The sequence below is a fragment of the Triticum aestivum genome, chromosome 2A, assembly GCF_018294505.1.
Source record: "Triticum aestivum cultivar Chinese Spring chromosome 2A, IWGSC CS RefSeq v2.1, whole genome shotgun sequence".
Classification (NCBI taxonomy): Eukaryota; Viridiplantae; Streptophyta; class Magnoliopsida; order Poales; family Poaceae; genus Triticum; species Triticum aestivum.
Window position 1 is genome coordinate 342,154,656 of NC_057797.1, and position 17,055 is coordinate 342,171,710.

Consider the following 17,055-nt stretch of genomic DNA (forward strand, 5'->3'; position numbering starts at 1 on the left):
CAAAAAGTCCTCTCACGTCACTTTTGGGCCAAGAGAAGATAGAGTCCAAGTCTCTCACGTTCTGGATTTGGATTCGGACTGCACAGACATACCTGACTCAAAATGCCAACAACTTTTTCATACGGACTCCGAATTGGGTGATTCTTTTTTTGTTGGAAACTAGATTTCGTGATCTTTCCATCCCAATTGGATTCACCTTCAAATTCGTCCGGAGCGTTGAGTTACAAACGAAACAATCTGACATTGCAGCAGAATCCGAGTCAAACTACAAGCCCAAAGGTGTTGCATCACCTCCACTTGGGCCCATGAGTCTTGTACGACCTAGGGTTAGTTTAGGCTGCCTTGGGACGTCCTCCCACCTTCTTGGCCGCCACCCCTTGCTCCTATATAAGTAGATCCATCTAGTAGCTTTTTCCTTGGGATTTGTTTAGTTAAAAGTTAGCCATTGCAACTTTGTGTACTTTGTTTGTGTCCAACGACCAGACCAAGACCGCTTCCGGATCCCCACCATTATCAATACCTCATATATATTTGCAATATTCAGATTGCTTTATCATATTCTTGCTCGTTCTTCGATTGCTTGCAGGAATAGACCTTCGTGGTCAGGCTGACCGTGCTTCCGGCATCGTCAGTAACCTCAGGAGATTGGTTTAGCGATTGCTAAGGCGCAACGTCGTGCACGTTTGTAGTCGGATCGTCAAAGTCGTCTCCACCAAATCGATAGTTATCATCTCATCGAAAGATCGGGACACCCTCGCCTCTGTCAAGTGGTATCAGTTTTCAGGTTGCTCGGTGAGAATTTCCAGTTTTCCTAGATTAGATTTATTTTCTTACCTATTGTCCAAGAAAAATCCACAAAAAAGAGTTAGATCTATTCATCCTTTGTCCAAGCCAGTCTGAGCCTTTGCAATTTTCTTTTCATTGCTTGCATAGTTGAATTATCGGTTGCATCGTCGTGTCGAGTTGTTGGTCTTAGTGTCTAGGTCGTTTAGAGTTTCGAGTTCTGTTCACATTAGTCACGTCGCCGCTGCATCGTTATCCCTTCCGCTGTCCAGCACCCATCCATCAATTTCCTCCACGTGCTACCCACCGTTCATTGTGATAATCATAGTTGAGATCGTTCCCATCTTCCCTTGATCCAATCTACATCTTATCTAGTTTGTTTTGGAAAGAGGGAGAGAGAAAAAAAGATAGAGAAAAAAAACGAGAGAAAAAAAAGTAAAAAAAAAGTCAGAGAAAAAAAGAAAGGAAAAGAAAAAAAAGTGTGAGAAAAAAAAGAGAGGAGAAAAAAAAAACAAAATTCGGATCTATCTAGACTCAATCTCGTAGTTGAATTCGGATTGGAATCTGTTTTGTGCACTGTTCAGTAAAACAGGCATAACTTCCTCATATGAAGTCTGTTTTGGCTCCGCGAGTACTCAAATGAAAGCTAGCGACGAGCCGCATCTAAATAGTTGCAGAAGCTAGTTCAGTATTTGGCACCTCAACATCAGCTTCTAAATAGGTCTACTGCTATTGTGATCTTCACTTATATCTTGCTGTCTAGAGCTACTTCATATCCTTTATTGATGCCAGTTGTGCTACGACGTGACCTCATTAGTGTTCTAGGCTCGCGTCTCTAGTTTGGTCTAGCCTAGGACCAGCACAGTACCGTTGTTGAGCGTTTATTTAACATTGCATCTCTGAATTGATTATTGCTAATCTTTTGCTACCATATATAGCTAACCCAGCTCCACATATTTCTACACCGTGTATACGTACGTTCCCCTGGCAATCGTTTTACACAATCTTCGGAGTTATTTGACACCGCTGGTTGCCTGTCACCACCTGCCGCATGGTAAGAACTTGTAAGATATTGATATTTGCTTTACTGTGAGCACTTTACAACCACATCCTAGTAGTTCATAGGAACATTATTCTCGAATTTTGGTTCTTGTTTCTACTAATCATGACAAGTTCCAGAGATAGAAGTTCTTGGATGACGGACACATCTTCACCATCACGAGAGTTGGGACAACACACACAAGCATATGGTCAGGTTATCTCTTTACCATCATTTGAGGGTAGATTTAATCCTGCTATTTATCTAGCTTGGGAGCTTGAAGTAGAACAAGTTTTTAGTCACCATGATTTTTCTGAACTTGAGAGAGTACAAGCTACCATTAGAGCATTTACTGGTTTTTCTTCTGTTTGGTGGAGTGTACATTGTAAGAAAAACATTGATAACCAACCCACAACTTGGAAAGTTTTGAAAGCTGTAATGAGATAACAATTTTTTCCTCCTTACTATCGTCGTGAATTGCGTCGCAAATTGGAGCAATTAAAACAAGGCAGTAACAATGTTCATGCTTACTACCAAGAGTTCAAATCTTATATGCATCATTGTGACATAGAAGAATCTGAGGATGATACAATGAATAGATTTTTTGGTGGTTTGAACCATGATATTCAGGCAAGATTTCAGTATATTCCTCGTTGCATTACTGGTATGTATGTCCGTGCTTGTACCTTTGAGAGACAAATACAGGAGGATGCATTGGGTGACTACAACAACTACTATTCCAGTTCATGCTCACCACCGCCGGTTGGTTACTCCACTATTGCACCTACTAGAGCAGCCCCACCTCGGATTGTGAGCGCGATATCATCTCAAGAGTATGGTACATTGTCAACGTCCGTACCTACATCAGCTACATCTCTGCGAGGTAACAGTAAAGGTCTTGATGATATAACTTCACATGAGAATGAAGCATGCCTAGTTAACTTGAATGCATCATGTGTTGAGTTACCTGTTGATTTGAGCACACCACCTATTTTAGAGACTCTTGTTACTATCATGAATGCGTCATGTGATCAAACAACTAAAATATCAACAATTTTGAGTGCACCCATTGAATTAACTGTTGATGCAAAAGAACCAATGTTTAATCATTTTGATATGACCTCTAATCTTGATGATGATTCTGTGTCCAATGTCTTATTGCATGTTTGCTTATTTAAGCATGTTGTAGCATGTATATTTGATGCAAGTAAGGTTTATTCATCGAAGTTAGGATTGTTTAATGATGAACATTGCCAATCTTTTGAAGTGAATAAGAGCTTCACTTATATGTGCAAACTGAGTTGCAATATTTTCATGCCTTCTACTTCTTGTGATAATTTTTTGGCTTCAGATTTTATGAACAATGAAAGTTACTCATGTATACATGTGACATATGTGCAAAAATCAAGGGAAGTTAAAATGGATGACATATACATATACAACATGTACACCTTGTCTCTTTTGTTAGCCACATTTCAGATTAAGCAATGCCGAGGACGGCTTTGTTTTCAAAAAGGGGAGGATGATGAGGACATGACTACCTTGGATACGACCAAAAATATTGCATACATGCATATTTTTCAGGTGATTTCTAATGCAAACTATTCAATAGTCTATTTATGTTATCCAGAACAAAAATACTTCACACACTTTTGTGTTTTGTCTAATTGCAGGTGTATGGGACATTTGTACAATCCACATATAAAGATAAGGAAAAAGGAGATGTTTAGGTTGTGTTCAAAAAGTCCTCTCACGTCACTTTTGGGCCAAGAGAAGATAGAGTCCAAGTCTCTCACGTTCTGGATTCAGATTCGGACTGCACAGACATACCTGACTCAAAATGCCAACAACTTTTTCATACGGACTCTGAATTGGGTGATTCGTTTTTTGTTGGAAACTAGATTTCGTTCTCTTTCCATCCCAATTGGATTCACCTTCAAATTCGTCCAGAGCGTTGAGTTACAGACGAAACAATCTGACATTGCAGCAGAATCCGAGTCAAACTACAAGCCCAAAGGTGTTGCATCACCTCCACTTGGGCCCATGAGCCTTGTACGACCTAGGGTTAGTTTTAGGCTGCCTTAGGACGTACTCCCACCTCCTTGGCCTCCACCCCTTGCTCCTATATAAGTAGATCCATCTAGTAGCTTTTTCCTTGGGATTTGTTTAGTTAAAAGTTAGCCATTGCAACTTCGTGTACTTCGTTTGTGTCCAACGACCAGACCAAGACCGCTTCCGGATCCCCACCATTATCAATACCTCATATATATTTGCAATATTCAGATTGCTTTATCATATTCTTGCTCGTTCTTCGATTGCTTGCAGGAATAGACCTTCGTGGTCAGGCTGACCGTGCTTCCGGCATCGTCAGTAATCTCAGGAGATTGGTTTAGCGATTGCTAAGGCGCAACATCGTGCACGTTTGTAGTCGGATCGTCAAAGTCGTCTCCACCAAATCGATAGTTATCATCTCATCGAAAGATCGGGACACCCTCGCCTCTATCATCTAGGCAAGAAAGTAAAGCTTTGAACAAAGATATTCATGACGATTTGGTGCTGATCACACTCATCTGTGATGAAGTCGGTGAGACCGGCATTGGCAATGAATTGCATGAACTCCTCATGAATTCCAGCTTCTTGCAGGAACGGGATGTGCAGCCATTCGCACGGCCGTACCTCAGCCAACCTCCGAGGGTGGAGATCATTGTCAGAAGACTCCCCAATAACACCCTTGGGGTTCTTATTTGAGCCAAACTTCCTGAAAATATTCATGTCCGCGTATAATTTTTCCTATGAACAAAAATCTGAATTTTTAGCTCACAAAATTTTCTCAACAAAACTTCACAAAATTGATAGCAACTGCTCATAGGGATACATAGAGGCCATAGCAAGCATTCAAACTACTTAGAACACTAAGTATTGAACATGCAAGCACATCTACAGCAGCACCAAGAGTAACAAAATATTCAATGATGAGGACATCAATACCATTGTTACACCCACAGCCCCTACTGTTACATATACTGGACCAATTACTAGAGCTCGTGCACGCCAATTAAATTACCAAGTACTTTCGTTTCTTGGTAATGATTCTAATGTTCATGAGATTATGATGCTGCCTAAATTGGATACATTTGTTTTGCTTACAAATGAAGGGCCTAGCTTGGAGAAGGATGAACATTGGAGCAAGAACACGCATGGAGTTGATGGCATGCGCAAGGGGATCAAGAATGGAGTTACAAGTGATGATTTCAGGACTTTGAAGCCGCCATAAGGAGTGCATGAAGCCTTGGACGAAATATACAAGATGCCACTTCATAATATTCGTCCATAGGCTATTCTAGGTGCTGCGTCACCTTATTAATGGGCCAGGCCCATGTAATTTCGAAATACTTAAGTATAGGCTATTTTTAGAGTCCGTATGTGTGGGGAAACAAGAGTTAGGGTTGGTTTCGGACCCCACCCTCAAGGGCCACGAAATTCCCCCCTCTTCCTCCATATATACAGCCCTTAGGGCGTCGTTTAGACTTTGGGTTTTGTTTAGATTAAAAGTTCGCCATAGCTGCAACTTCGCGTACTTCGTTTGTGTCCAACGACCAGACCAAGACGTCATAGAACCCCACCTTGATCAATAAAGCTTTCATCTTATATTCGCAATATCCCGATTGCAATCTTAGTTTCTTGCTTGTTCTTCGTTTGCTCGCAGGAAACAGACCCTCGTGGTCAGGTTGATCGTGCTCCGGCGTGGTCAATAACCCTCGGAAGTTGGTTTAGCGATTGCTAAGGCGCGACGTCTCGCACGTTCATAGTCGGATCGTCAAGGTCGACTCCCACAGAAAACGATAGCCACCATCTCATCGAAACATCGGGAAACCTTAGCCTCTATCAAGTGGGATTAGATTTTCAGGTTGCTCGGTGAGATTTTACAAATTTTCGTAGATTAGATCGAGTCTGTTCTTCATACCTACAGTCCACGAAAAAGCCAGAAAAAAAATTAGGGTTAGTTCATCATATCCGAACCAATCTGAGCCTTTGCATAATCTTTTTAGGGTTTTTGCTTTGTTGAATTTGCGGTTGCATCGTCGTGTCAAGTTGCTGGTCTTAGAGTCTAGTCTTTTAGAGTTTCGAGTTCTGGTCATAAGTTGTCACGCCGCCGCCGCACCATCATCATCGCCCATCTACCACTTTTGCTTATCCGCCGCCGCTCTGAATCCATATCCATATACCACCACCAATCCGTATCCATATACCACCACCAATCTGTATCCATATACCACCACCACTAGCATATACCACCACCGCTGCCATATACCACAACCATATATCCACCACCAATCCGAGTTCTTCTCATATTAGGTTTGTTCTTGAGATCAATCTAAATTTTGATTCGTGTTTCCTTGCATGCGTAGGTCTCGGGGAAAAAAAGAGTCTGGAGACCCCCGGGCAGTTTTTAGGCCAAAATTTTCACGGGCAAATTTTTTCCCTATCCTATTTTTAGGCTTTTCTGAGTCTTTTGAGCCACGTGCCATCATAGTGATTTTTTATCGCACTTTTTCGTCGTCGCTGCCCTGATTTCGGAAAAAAAATGTGAAAAAAAAATTCCGTGCCCATCCTATCAGTTTGACGAGGGAAGAGTTTTGAGACACTCGCCATTATAGTGATTTTTTGCAAAAAAAAAGAGGAGCGCAAAAAAAAGGAGCGCAAAAAAAAGAGCGAAAAAAAAGAGTTCCAGAGTATGCTTTTCCCTTATTTACGTGCAGCGCCGTGATTTTGTTAGTGTTCTAGGCTCGCGTCTCTAGCACGGTCTAGCCTAGGACCAGCACAGTACCGTCGTTGAGCGTTTATTCAACTTTGCATCTCTGAATTGATTATTGCTGACCCTTTTTGCTACCATACTATAAGCCTTCCCAGCTCCACAAACATCTACGTCGTGCGTTTGACTCTCCCTGGCAATCACTCTATCCAAGCTTTTGAGGGTTTTGACTACAACGGTTGCCGATCACCGCCTGCTGCTGGGTAAGAACTGGTAAGAATTTGAGATTTTCTTGACGGATTTGTGACACCCGCCACCACCACCACTTGTTAGTAGTCTGTAGGATCATATTCTTGTGTGTTTCTATTGCTGCTAACCATGCCAGGATCACAAGCCGACGAGACTGACTGAGAGAACTTGACGAACAAGGAGCTTCATGATACGTTTCAGCAAATGATGAGTGGACAGGTGCACGATGTGATAAACAGATTTGAAGAGGCCATGGAGAAGATAGATGGCATGGAGAAGACGTTTGAAACAAAGCTCGATAACAAGTTTGCTGAATTGCTTTCGCGTTTTCCACCACCACCACCGACTGCTCCTGCCGCACCTCTGCAACAACAGCAACAACATCGGCTACCTCCACGTCGAGAAACAGCCCTCCGCCGAGCGAGCCGTGTCCCTCTTCAGTCGGGCCAAACTGCTGGTGCTGCTGTTGATACTTCTGTGGCTCCTACTGCTGATGTGGAGGAGGATGATTATGTGGGAGATTATGAGGATGAGGTTGATCAAAATCAGAACTACGTGCCACCACCAGCACAGCAACCACCAGGTCGTCCACATGCAAATAATGGCAATGGTAGGGCTCACCCTCAGGTACGAGATCATGACCATCTCCCTAAACTAAAATTGAATATTCCACCATTTGAGGGTAGATATGTTCCTGATATATATCTTACTTGGGAGTTAGAAACCGAACAACGATTTACATGTTTACAATATCCCGAGGAGAGACGTGTTCCTGCTGCTGTTTGTGCATTCACTAGTTTTGCATGTGTTTGGTGGTCTGAGCATTGTAGATTATATCCTATTCCGGCTACTTGGGCTGCTTTGAAAACTGCTATGCGTACTCGTTGGGTTCCACCATATTATCAACGTGAATTACTTCAAAAATTGCAGCGCTTAAGACAGGGAAATTTTTTTGTAGAAGAATATTATCAGGAATTACAAACTGGCATGATTAGATGTGGTATTGTTGAGGAGAATGAAGCTATGCTTGCACGTTTTATGGGTGGATTAAATAGAGAGATTCAGACGATTCTAGAGTATAAGGAGTATACTAATATCACTCGTTTATTCCATCTTGCTTGTAAAGCTGAACGTGAAGTGCAGGATCGACAGGCATTGGCGCGGACTAACTTTTCTGCAGGTCGACCTTCATCATGGACACCACGTGCATCATCTACTTCCACACGTTCTGCTACACCGGCGCCTCCGTCGGCTGCCACCTCCAACCGTGATACAATAAAGCAGGCACAATCACTACTATCTGCCAAGAGCACACCTTCTGGGCCTGCAAAGAGCTCTTCTTCATCCATGGCATCAACAGGGTAAACACATGATATTATTTGTCGATGTTGCAAGGGTGGAGGTCATTATGCGAGAGAATGCCCATCTAAGCGTGTGATGATTGTTACTGAGGATGGTGGGTATGAGTCCGCTAGTGACTATAATGAGGAGACTTTGGCTCTTATTACATGTGAAGAACACGGTGGAGATGATTCTGATCATGAGACGCAATACATGGCTCCTGAAGATGGTGACAGGTATGAATGTTTAGTTGCTCAACGTGTTTTGAGTGTGCAGGTTACACAAGCTGAGCAAAATTAGAGGCATAATTTGTTCCATACAAAGGGAGTTGTGAAGGAACGTGCTGTTCGCGTGATCATAGATGGAGGGAGCTGCAATAACTTGGCTAGCATGGAGATGGTGGAGAAGCTATCTCTCACCACAAGACCACATCCACATCCTTACTACATCCAATGGTTCAACAACAGCGGCAAGGTTAAGGTAACACGTACTGTTCGTGTGCATTTTAGTATCTCTACATATGCTGATTATGTTGATTGTGATGTGGTACCTATGCAAGCATGTTCCTTATTACTTGGTAGACCATGGCAATTTGATAAAAATTATGTACACCATGGTAGAAACAATCAGTATACTCTTGTTCATAACGATAAAAATATTACTTTGCTTCCTATGACTCCTGATTCCATTTTGGAAGATGATATTAATAGAGCTAATAAAGCAAAACAGGAGACAAATAAGAGTGAAAATCAGATTGTGGCAAAAGAATTTGATCACCAAATGAAGCCTAATAATAAACCATCTACTGTTGTTTCTGAAATTAAATTGAAAAGTGCATGTTTACTTGCCACCAAATCTGATATTGATGAGCTAGATTTTAGCAAATCTGTTTGCTATGCTTTTGTGTGCAAAGAGGCATTATTTTCAATCGAGGACGTGCCTTCCTCTTTGCCCCCTGCTGTCACTAACATTTTGCAGGAGTTCGCTGACGTCTTTCCACAAGACATGCCACCGGGATTACCACCTATTCGAGGGATTGAGCATCAAATTGACTTAATTCCCGGTGCTTCGCTACCCAACCGTGCACCATACCGTACCAATCCAGAGGAGACGAAGGAGATTATGCGTCAAGTACAAGAACTGCTCGACAAAGGTTATATACGCGAATCCCTTAGTCCTTGTGTTGTTCCTATCATTTTAGTGCCAAAAAAGGATGGTACGTCGCGTATGTGCGTCGATTGTAGAGGCATTAATAATATTACTATTCGTTATCGTCATCCTATTCCTAGGCTAGATGATATGCTTGATGAATTGAGTGGCTCTACAATATTCTCCAAAGTTGATTTGCGTAGTGGATACCATCAAATTCTTATGAAATTGGGTGATGAATGGAAAACAACATTTAAAACTAAGTTTGGATTATGTGAGTGGTTAGTCATGCCTTTTGGGTTAACTAATGCACCTAGTACTTTCATGAGGTTAATGAACGAAGTTTTACGTGCTTTCATTGGACGATTTGTGGTAGTTTACTTTGATGACATATTGATTTATAGCAAATCTTTTGAGGAACATTTGGAACATTTATGTGCTGTTTTTATTGCTCTACGTGATGCACGTTTGTTTGGAAACCTTGGAAAGTGCACCTTTTGCACCGACCGAGTATCTTTTCTTGGCTATGTTGTTACTCCACAGGGAATTGAAGTTGATAAAGCCAAGATTGAAGCTATTGAGAGTTGGCCGCAGCCCAAAACGGTCACATAAGTTAGGAGTTTCCTTGGCCTCGCTGGTTTCTATAGGCGTTTTGTGAGAGATTTCAGCACCATTGCTGCACCTCTCAACGAGCTTACAAATAAGGATGTGCCTTTTGTTTGGGGTACCGCACAAGAAGAAGCCTTCACGGTATTGAAAGATAAGTTGACACATGCTCCTTTACTCCAACTTCCTAATTTCAATAAAACTTTTGAGCTTGAATGTGATGCTAGTGGAATTGGATTAGGAGGTGTGTTATTACAAGATGGAAAACCTGTTGCATACTTTTCTGAAAAATTGAGTGAGCCTAGTCTGAACTATTCTACTTATGATAAAGAATTATATGCTCTTGTTCGGACCTTAGAAACATGGCAACATTATTTATGGCCCAAGGAATTTGTTATACATTCTGATCATGAATCTTTGAAACACATTAAAAGTCAAGCAAAACTGAACCGTAGACATGCTAAATGGGTTGAATTCATTGAGACTTTACCTTATGTCATTAAACACAAGAAGGGTAAAGAAAACATTATTGCTGATGCCTTGTCTCATCGTTATACTATGCTTTCACAACTTGACTTTAAAATATTTGGTTTGGAGACCATCAAAGATCAATATGTTCATGATGCTGAATTTAAAGATGTATTGCAGAATTGTAAGGAAGGGAGAACTTGGAACAAGTTCGTTCTTAACGATGGATTTGTGTTTCGTGCTAACAAGCTATGCATTCCAGCTAGCTCCGTTCGTCTTTTGTTGTTGCAGGAGGCGCATGGAGGAGGATTAATGGGACACTTTGGCGTCAAGAAGACGGAGGATATACTTGCTACACATTTCTTTTGGCCAAAGATGAGACGGGATGTTGAGCGTTTTGTTGCTCGCTGCACTACATGTCAAAGAGCTAAGTCACGACTCAATCCTCATGGTTTATATATGCCTTTGCCTGTACCTAGTGTTCCTTGGGAGGATATATCTATGGACTTTGTTTTAGGTTTACCTCAAACAAAGAAGGGGAGGGATAGCATATTTGTTGTCGTGGATAGGTTCTCGAAAATGGCACACTTTATACCATGTCATAAAAGCGATGATGCTGTTAATGTTGCTGATTTGTTCTTTCGTGAAATTATTCGCTTACATGGTGTGCCAAATACTATTGTTTCAGATCGTGATACTAAATTTCTTAGCCACTTTTGGAGATGTTTATGGGCTAAGTTGGGGACTAAGCTGCTTTTTAGTACTACTTGTCACCCCCAAACTGATGGACAAACTGAAGTAGTCAATAGAACATTGTCTACTATGCTTAGGGCTGTTTTGAAGAATAACAAGAAAATGTGGGAAGAATGCTTGCCTCATATTGAATTTGCTTATAATCGTTCATTGCATTCTACTACTAAGATGTGCCCTTTTGAAATTGTGTATGGTTTCCTACCCCGTGCACCTATTGATTTGTTGCCTCTTCCATCTTCAGAGAAGGTTAATTTTGATGCTAAAGAACGTTCCGAATTGATTTTAAAAATGCATGAGTTAACTAAGGAAAACATTGAGCGTATGAATGCTAAATATAAACTTGCTGGAGATAAGGGTAGAAAACATGTTGTGTTTGCGCCTGGAGATCTTGTTTGGCTACATTTGTGTAAAGATAGATTTCCTAATCTGCGCAAATCAAAGCTAATGCCACGTGCTGATGGTCCTTTTAAGGTGTTAGAGAAAATAAATGATAATGCATATAAACTTGAGCTACCTATAGATTTTGGGGTTAGTCCCACTTTTAACATTGCAGATTTGAAGCCTTATTTGGGTGAGGAAGATGCGCTTCTGTCGAGGACGACTTCATTTCAAGAAGGGGAGGATGATGAGGACATCAATACCATTGTTACACCCACATCCCCTACTGTTACATATACTCGACCAATTACTAGAGCTCGCGCACGCCAATTAAATTACCAGGTACTTTCGTTTCTTGGTAATGATTCTAATGTTCATGAGATTATGATGCTGCCTAAATTGGATACATTTGTTTTGCTTACAAATGAAGGGCCTAGCTTGGAGAAGGATGAACATTGGAGCAAGAACACGCATGGAGTTGATGGCATGCGCAAGGGGATCAAGAACGGAGTTACAAGTGATGATTTCAGGACTTTGAAGCCGCCATAAGGAGTGCATGAAGCCTTGGACGAAATATACAAGATGCCACTTCATAATATTCGTCCATAGGCTATTCTAGGTGCTGCGTCACCTTATTAATGGGCCAGGCCCATGTAATTTCGAAATACTTAAGTATAGGCTATTTTTAGAGTCCGTATGTGTGGGGAAACAAGAGTTAGGGTTGGTTTCGGACCCCACCCTCAAGGGCCACGAAATTCCCCCCTCTTCCTCCATATATACAGCCCTTAGGGCGTCGTTTAGACTTTGGGGTTTTGTTTAGATTAAAAGTTCGCCATAGCTGCAACTTCGCGTACTTCGTTTGTGTCCAACGACCAGACCAAGACGTCACAGAACCCCACCTTGATCAATAAAGCTTTCATCTTATATTCGCAATATCCCGATTGCAATCTCAGTTTCTTGGTTGTTCTTTGTTTGCTCGCAGGAAACAGACCCTCGTGGTCAGGTTGATCGTGCTCCGGCGTGGTCAATAACCCTCGGAAGTTGGTTTAGCGATTGCTAAGGCGCGACGTCTCGCACGTTTGTAGTCGGATCTTCAAGGTCGACTCCCACAGAAAACGATAGCCACCATCTCATCGAAACATCGGGACACCTTAGCCTCTATCATTCAAAGTATAAACCACTAAAACAAAAACTAATTGGACAAATGGTGGAGTCACATACCAAGCAACAATCCCTGAAAACAGTTTCGGAAACGGAGCTTTGAGCAAAGAGAACAAAATCTGCGGGTTTGAGCTCAAGAACATGGGAGAGAGAGCAATGGGGATTTTTTTCTGGAGGTAAGTGATGATGTGGGCTGAAGAGATAAGTGAGGGGGCCCACATGGGGACCACAACCCACCAGGGCGCGCCTTTGGGTCCTGGCACACCCAGGTGGGTTGTGCCCACCTGGTGCACCTCCCTCTGGTATTATTTGCACCAAAAATTCTTAAATATTCAGAAAAATCATATAAAATTTGCACGGCATTCTAAGAACTTTTAATTTTGGGTCATTTTTATTGCACAAAAAATTTAGAAAATAGACAAACCATAGCATTTTATTTCATTTAATAATAAAAACAGAGAATAAAAAGTAGGGACAAAAGGTAGTGCTTACTAAATTCATCAACTTCATACCGTTCAAAAATGATCCATTAATAAGGTTGGTCAGGTCTTATTAACAACCACTTTGGATTAGCATGAAACTCAAGAACTTTCGTAATCACTAAGTTACCTGAATGGGGATATGCATTTCCCCAACAATAATTATTTCATATTTCTTTTTGACAGTAGGTAGAGGTATTTGAAAACTTCCAATAGTGATTGTCGGAGATTTTTCAATAACATTAATACCATTCACTTGGAATTGTTTCTTCGAAAAGTGCATCGTATGCTCATTACCATTAATATGAAAAGTGACTTTGCTTTTATTGCAATCAATAACAGGCCCTGCAGTATTCAAGAAGGTTCTACCAAGGATAATCGACATGTTGTCGTCCTCGGGCATCTCAAGTATAGCAAAGTCAGTCAAAATAGTAACATTAGCAACAACAACGGGCACATCCTCACAGATACTGATAGGTATGTCAGTTGATTTGTCAGCCATTTGCAAAGATATTTCAGTACGTGTGAGTTTATTCAAGTCAAGTCTTTTATATAAAGAGAATGGCATAACACTAACACTAGCTCCTAAATCACACAAAGCAGTTTTCACATAATTCTTTTTGATAGAGCGAGGTATAGTTGGTATACCCGGATCTCCAAATTTTTTAGGTACTCCATCTTTGAAAGTATAATTAGCAAGCATAGTGGAGATTTCAGCTTCCGGTATTTTTCTCTTATTAGTGATGATGTATTTCATATATTTTGCATAAGGAGGCATTTTCAAGATATTAGTCAAGCGAGTACACAAAAAGACTGGCCTCATCATTTCAGCAAAGCATTCAAATTCTTCATCATCTTTCTTTTTAGTTGACTTGGGTGGAAAAGGCATAGGTTTTTGAACCCACGGTTCTCTTTCTTTACCGTGTTTCCTAGCCACAAAGTCTCTTTTATCATATCTTTTATTCTTAGGTTGTGGGTTATCAAGATCAACAGGTGGTTCTATCTCAACATCATTATCTGGTTCTTTTTTAGTACTTGGTTGATAATATTCATGAACCTCATCATTATCTTTTTCATTATCACTGCGTGAGTGTTCATTACCAGATTGAGTTTCAACATCAGAGATAGAAGTTTCATTTTCATTATCAGGTGGTTTCTCTATTTCAGGTTCACTAGAAGTGTGCAAAGTCCTATCATTTTTCTTCTTTTTCTTTTCAGAAGGACAAGGTGCACTAATGTTAGCTCTTTGTGAATCTTGTTCAATTCTTTTAGGGTGTCCCTCAGGATAAAGTGGTTCCTGAGTCATTTTACCTCCTCTAGTTGCAACTCTAACAGCAAAGTCATGCATATTATGATTCATTTCATCAAGCAATTCTCTTTGAGATTTAGCAACTTGTTCTAATTTAGTTTGAACCATAGAAGCATGTTTTCCAACACCTCTAACATCATTTGAGATTCTAAATAACAAGTCACTCAAGCGAGCAATCATATTAGAATTATATTTCAATTGTTTCATAACATTTTGCATTGAAGTGATCTTGTTTTCTAATATAGTTTTCAAACTCATAAAGGCATTGACTAGGATGCATATTGTGAGGATTATCATTTTCATTGAACTTCATAAGAGAATTTACCTCTAACACCTTAGGCAGCGGTGGTGTATTAAGCCCATGTATTTCTTCAATAGGAGGTAAATTTTTAACATCCTCGGCTTTAATACCTTTTTCCTTCATATATTTCTTTGCCTCTTGCATATCTTCAGGACTGAGATATAATATACCCCTCTTCTTCGGAGTGGGTTTAGCCGGTGGTTCGGGAAGAGTCCAATCATCATAATTTTTTAATATGTTATTCAATAATTCTTCAGCTTGAGCAATAGTTCGTTCCCTGAAAACACAACCAGCACAACTATCTAGGAAGTCCCTAGAAGCATCGGTTAGTCCATTATAGAAGATATCGAGTATTTCATTTTTCTTAAGAGGATGATCATGCAAAGCATTAAGTAACTGGCAAAGCCTCCCCCAAGCTTGTGGGAGACTCTCTTCTTTAGTTTGCACAAAGTTAAATATTTCCTGTAAGGCAACTTGTTTCTAATGAGCAGGAAAATATTTTTCAGAGAAGAAATAAATCATATCCTGGGGACTGCGCACACAACCAGGAGCAAGAGTATTGTACCAAGCTTTAGCATCACCCTTTAATGAGAAAGGAAATAATTTGAGAATAAAGTAATAGCGAGTTTTCTCATCATGAGTAAAAAGGGTGGCTATATCATTCAACTTAGTGAGATGTGCCACAAGAGTTTCAATTTCATAACCATGGAAAGGATCATATTCAACCAAAGTAATCAACTCTGGGTCAACAGAGAATTCATAATCCATATCATCAATAAAGATAGGTGAAGTAGCAAACTTAGGATCACATTTGATTCTAGCATTCAGAGATTTTTCTTTATACTTTTGTAGTAATTTCTCTAGATCATCTCTATCATTACAAGCAAGAATATCTCTAGTTGTTTCTTCACTCAAAACATAACCTTTCGGTACCTTAGGAAATTCATATCTAGGAAGGCTAGTTCTAGCAGGTGTGTAATTAGCTTGTTGTGTCAATGACAGTAGGGCCCCACCTCTAATTAGACTGTTTAAAACATTTTGTTAAAACACATGTGACACTGACAGAAGGGCACCATTGACCCTGTTGACTGGTCAACTTTAACCAAGTCAACGCTGACTGTACATGCCGACTCAGCCCCCTGGACTCCACCTAGACATTAGATTAACTAAAACTGTTTAATTAGCATTGTGCCTATGACATGTGGGTCCCGGAGCCCAGTTGACCAGTCAACTGTTGACTGGTCAACTGCTGACTGGCCCCCCGGACCCCATTGTCAGCCGCTGGTACAAACTACTGGGTACATTTATGTGTACCCATAGCAGTTTAGTATTAATGTATTTTTGAATTAAATAAAATCCAGAAAATTAGAAAATCATTTAAAACTTTGGGAATTAATATAAAATAATCTGCAACTCGGATGGAAATACTTTGTACATGAAAGTTGCTCAGAACGACGAGACGAATCAGACTACGCATCCTGTTCATCCACCACACATCCCTAGCATAGCGAACACGCAACTTTCCCCCTCCAGTTCATCTGTCCGAAAACGCGAAACACCGGGGATACTTTCTGGGATGTTTCCCCCCTTTGCTGGTATCACCTAGTACTACGTTAGGTCGCCTCTAGCTGTTGGGTAACGTAGTAATTTCAAAAAAATTCCTACGCACACACAAGATCATGGTGATGCATAGCAACGAGAGGGGAGAGTGTGATCTACGTACCCTTGTAGACCGACAGCGGAAGCGTGGTGACAACGCGGTTGATGTAGTCGTACGTCTTCACGATCCGACCGATCCAAGCATCGTTACTCCGGCACCTCCGAGTTCTTGGCACACGTTCAGCTCGATGACGATCCCCGGGCTCCGATCCAGCAAAGCGTCGGGGAGGAGTTCCGTCAGCACGACGGCGTGGTGACGATCTTGATGTTCTACCGTCGCAGGGCTTCGCCTAAGCACCGCTACAGTATGACCGAGGTGGAATATGGTGGAGGGGGGCACCGCACACGGCTAAGGAACGATCACGAAGATCAACTTGTGTCTCTAGGGGTGCCCCCTGCCCCCGTATATCAAGGAGCAAGGGGAGGAGGCCGGCCGGCCCTATAGGCGCGCCAAGGAGGAGTCCTCCTCCTAGTAGGAGTAGGACTCCTACTAGGAGGGGGAAAGAAGTGGGGAGGGAGAGGGAAAGGGGGGCGCCGCCCCCCTCTCCTAGTCCAATTCAAACCAGGGGGAGGAGGCGTGCGTCCCACCTTTGGCTGCCCCTCTCTCTTTCCACTAAGGCCCATATG